The following is a 5,320-nucleotide window of genomic DNA, read 5'->3' as shown; positions in this document are numbered from 1 at the left end:
TTGTATTGTTTCTGTGGTGACACTACGCTGCTGTAGGATGAGCTACGGGAGCGGTGTGATGGCTCAACAGTGAGGCTGAAGCACAAGGCCAGTCTCATATAGGAGGGATGCAGGGGCTGAGCCACAGCGACTGCAGTGGGAGCACAAGTGGGCCAATTCAGATCAGTCAAAAGACAGAAAGACCATTAGGAAATGAAATAAAATAAACCTTTCCTCACAGCTAAAAAGCAAGAACCAAAGCCAGCCCATTGGGCAATGGTGCTGAATCAGTACAAACACATGGATTTAGACCTTGCTTGTGCAGGCTCCCACTGGACCAGGTCAGCTCCTAATTCACCTGGGGAGGCTTCCTCCAAGTCTGTGGTGCTGGCAGGGTCAGGCCAGCAGAAGCTGATGCTCTGTTAAATAAAACTCCAAAACCTAGAAAACAAACAAAAAACAAGGAAGGAAAAAACAAATGCCAGTAGGAAAGCAGTTCTGCCTGGCTGAGACTGCAGACTGGGTGGCCTGTCCTGCACATTAATCTCCACGTCTTGTACCCATGTGAGCCTCTCGCTCCAGCCCCTCTCCCACGCATTCCAGGCAGAGTGCACTGAAAGAGGTGACTGAAGCAGCTGCTCTCCCCGGGAGTCAAGCATTTTGCCACGTCTGAAAGTCTCTAGCACTTACTTCCTTTACCGTGATTGTAAAGGTCACCACATGCAGTACGGCCACTTGATCTGGGATCGTTTCTTAACATATTTTAATGATGATTTTACTATTTTAATTCTTTGTTTGGAATGTATTTTTTTCTCATTTCTTCTGTGTGTAACAGCAATTAAAAATATTAATTTACTGGGTATTTTTACTGTGCAGATACAGTGTCTCCTTGCTCATTTTCTGTTTCTGTGACAGTTTCAGCATGGAGGATGTAGTCAACTGAACCCCTGCAGCAGGCAGCTTTGTGCCACTGGTATGCCCATCAGTTGTGTGGCTCTGCCCTGGAGCTACCCAGCACCCACTGAAGCAGACTGACACTGTCACAGCCAGCTACAGTGTAGTATTCTTGTCTGCAACACAAACCAACCAGGCACCACTGCAACGATGGCACCTGGCTCGTGTCACAACACGGGATGCGGAGCCTGCAGCACACTCACCCCTTGATGCCACAGCCAGCCTCACATACAACGGCCATTTGTCCATACATCCAGGGAGCAGGCAGCTTGCTGCAAAGGATTGCTCTGGGAAGGCTACTCACTGCCCAGAAATCCCAGACAAATGGCCCAGTCTCTCTTCCCCTCCCTGCCCCAGCAAAATTTCCAGGAGGAAGAAGTAAGGTAGTGTGGACATTTTTCTCTGGTTGGGGATCTGATGCCAGTTTCTTCAGCTGTTTGATGCAGTGGCAGAGATATTTTGTTTCATTAATCCTGAACCAGGCCATCTGTCACCAGCAGAACAGGTTTCAAGGATTTATAGCACAGAAACACAGTGTGTAACTGCTCCCAGTCCATTAAATGGATCTACTCCCAGGCTTACTACAGAGTCCTTCATACTCCCCTTCTGAAGTGGAGTGGTTCCTGATGTGAGAATGAATTGGTACCAGGCAGAAATACTACCAAATTCTTTTCAAAGGAGTCTAAAGGGTTCACAGCAGGCAACAGCAGGTGCTGCTTTCCTCTTTATTTAATTTGGTCTTTTACAATTCCTTTCAAAAACTGAGGTGCCTGCTGGGAGGAGCATCCTGTTTCCCTGCACCTCCTTCCTTGCTCCAGATAGAACAAAGGTAGCAAAATATTCTCAGACTAGTGTGTGTCTGTGGCTGGCCACTGCTATGCTTTTATTCCACAACTGGCTCCTGGAAGAGTTCACTCTAAATTAGAAGAACCAGCAACAATTGTGCATATTTATCTATCTGTCAATCTATTGATCCTTGGAGGGTTCATATATTCTGTAATTCCCTATCTAGTCTTGGCCACCAGCAGTGAAGTTCTGTAATTCTCTATCTAGTCTTGGCCACCAGCAGTGAAGTTCTGTAATTCCCTATCTAGTCTTGGCCACCAGCAGTGAAGTTCCTGGACCCTTCTGGATCTCAAGTTGTACCTTTGACAGCCAGCTCCTTCACACAGTGACTCCCTCATTTGCAAAGCTGCAGACTGTATTTACTTTCTTAGTACTGCAAGGATTTAAGTGCTCGAGATTTATGGCTTACTCTTATGTTTCTATACAATCTGACACAATGAAGCCTAGATCATCACGGAGATCCTGCTGGGCCATCTAGGGACACAGAGACAGAACCTGTTTCCTCTTGAACTCAGAAGCAGGATTCTCACTGACCAGTGCAGAAGCAAACTGATATATAGAAGAGAGAAGTGTAATCTTTGGCTCCTTTTATTACCATTAACAGATGGTATTAGAAATACCACCTTTAATATGCACCCTGCTGTCCAAAACCACTTAGAGGGAAGGAAGAAAGGAACATCAGAAGTGTCCCTGCTGAGCAGAAGCCCCACTCCACTCTACCACCTGGTTTAACTGACCATTACAGAAGCCAAGGGCAGTTGCAGTTTGAGCCACACAAACACAGACAAACTACACACAGCAATGCTGTTCTGCGTGCTGGATCAGGCAGAGCTAGCTCCACTAATTGCATCTTGTGTTTTGACTTCTGCAAACTTCCTGTCCCTGTGTCATCATCCTGTCACTCATCTTTTTCCTACGGAAAAAAAAAAGTAAGTGCCATAATTACTGCTACCAACCCTATGTTTGACTGCAAGTCTCACGAAGTTCTGGCTATAAAGCTTTATAAAGCTTTCCACTGTATAAAGGAAAAAGTTGTCTGGTCACAGATTTTGTAGGAAGTGAACGGTTCAAATTTAGGGAGTTCTCATTTTCATTCTCATTTCCCCTTGTACAGTTCATCACTATTCCAAATAATTCAATTTGAGTCTAACAGGCTTTGTGTTCTCTGCAACCTGCCACCTCCCAGCCTAAGGAAAATGATATGCACCCCTTCTGAGCTACAGCAGGAAAAATACTGCTGCGTGTCACAGAGGTGGAACAATGTTCTATTTGTTTCTGCAAATATTAAGAAAAAGGCTAAAACTGAAAACATGGCTAAGCAGAAGAATGCAAGTGTCCTTCCTTAAAGAAGAGAGACAGAAGAACATACATTAAGAGGAGTGGAGACAGGTACTTGAGAAACAGAGGTTTAGTTCCCATGGAATCAGCAACTGAGACTCCTGCACAGCTATTCAAATCAGCAGATGTGCTCATCCCTTTGATCACTCCACACTCCTTTCCCTTGGGGCAGCCTGTCACCAGGTAAAGTCCATTAAAAGTCTCTAAAAAAGTCCCTAAAGAAAGTCTGCCAAGTCCTAGTCTGAAGGAGCTCCTGGCCTAACCAAGAGTGCTTTCACATGACGTATGATGATGTCTTACAGCACCTGACTCCAGGCTGTAACTACCCCTCCTTCAAAACTAAAATCAGCAAGAATATAGTTCCTGAGATCTAAAATAAACCTGCAGTTAAGCTCAATTTGAAGTGATTTCTGTATCTCCTAAAGTCAGTTTTACAGTCTCTTACTCTGACTCCTGCTTTCCCACCTCACTCAGCTGCCAATAGCCCCAGTAGCAGAGACCCTCCCAAGAGACTGCCCAGGTCAAGGTAGGGAAGAGCCTCAGGAGGCCCCAGAAATAAGGCTCCCATTAAGCAATCTGAAATTAGCACCTCACCCATACAGTGCTTTCGCAAGCTTTGTTCCTTAGCCAGCTCAGCTTGTAAACAGGCTGCTTTGAATAGCTCTGAAGAGGCATGTTCCTATTGTAACAGTCCTCACCTCAACAAGCTCTGTGTGGGAAGGCAGAAGGTAAGTCCTACCAGGCAAGCAGATCTTTGAGGGGATAGAAAGCTGTTCTTGTTCCCCTCAGGCCTGCCTTCCCTGACCTAGGTGAGCAATGCTGCCAGGGCTCCTCTTGCATCAGCCTGGCTGGCAGTAATGCCAAGCCAGGGAAAGCTCCCACTGATTTATTTTTTTTTGACAGGAAACTGTCCTTCAGCTCTGGCTTGAAACTCTGGCTTCAGGGAGAAGCATAGCAGGGAGTGTGGGAAGTGGGAGACCCCATAGCACCAGGAATTCTTAAAAAATGGTAGAGAACTGCTTTCAGTCTTTTATGTGGGCAGTGGGTGGCGTCAGTGAAAGAAGTGTTGCATATATCCTACACACAAAGACAAAAGAGTTTGCTGGAAAATCAGAGCAGGAAACCCAGCGTGCACATCCTTTCCCTCCACTGACCCACAGCGAGTTACTCTGCATTAGCAGAGAACCAAACCCTGGGCTGGGGGTACAGCAGTTGTCAGCAGGCTGTCCACAAGCAATGATCACAGACAAAAATAACCTTAAAAGATCCTTCCAAATATAGTTGCTCATTATTGGTGCTGTATCAGTTTCATTTCAAGCTGTGTCTGGCAGTGTCTCTCTCTTGTTTCCTTTAAGACAACACCAAGAGGTACTGAGGCACCAGGGCCTTTCTCTAGAAAGGGAGAATGGGGGAAGTGTCCTTCAGTGTCATGACAGACAAAAGGATGGAGAATTCTTGTTCTCAGATGTTTAAACTTGAAGGCTCCCTAGTTAATCACAAATAGGGTGAGCTTACCAGGGGCTGATGAAACTCACAGGACACAGCTGTTTAAAGGCACTACTGTGCATACTGTAAGACCACTCTGCAAGCTCTAAGCATGGTGACATGGGGACACCATGTATGGGTTGGGGGGTTACTGTTAGTAAAACCTCACCCCATGGATCTGGAAGTGTTCAGGCTCACAGGACCAATCTGAGTCAGCTCAAACCAAGCAGTGAATTACAGCCTGATTTAAAACTTCACTGGCTGCTTCCAGCATGAAAGAAAACCAGAGAAGGCAAAGGAGAACATGAAACATCTGATTTTCTTCCTTTCTGTGCCCTGGAAATTTTTACTAGCTTTCATACAATGCTGGCAAAATCTTGCCATTTCACAAAGGAAGAGACCAGATTTATGCTGTGCAGTGTCTGTGGTATCTGCAAATACAAGCAAAAACTGTTGTCAGAATGCATCAGCTGGCTGCTTGGAGATGCAAAGTATGCCATGGGTGCAGGGCAAGCCTGGTTAGGGACTGAGAACTGGCCATATTTGCTTTGCTTTCGGGCCATCTAGGGAATTCATGAGACCTGCTTGCCAAAATATGCCATTTTAAGGGACCCGATACTGCCTTCAAGCAACTGAAGACAAATCTCAGTGACTTCAGAGGAAGACAAAGTCAGAGTTAGGCTGCTTTTTGGATATGAAGGTAAGTTCTTACAATGTG

Source organism: Antrostomus carolinensis, unplaced genomic scaffold, assembly GCF_000700745.2.
Source record: "Antrostomus carolinensis isolate BGI_N321 unplaced genomic scaffold, ASM70074v2 scaffold332, whole genome shotgun sequence".
NCBI classification, from domain to species: domain Eukaryota; kingdom Metazoa; phylum Chordata; class Aves; order Caprimulgiformes; family Caprimulgidae; genus Antrostomus; species Antrostomus carolinensis.
This window is presented reverse-complemented; position numbering follows the sequence as displayed.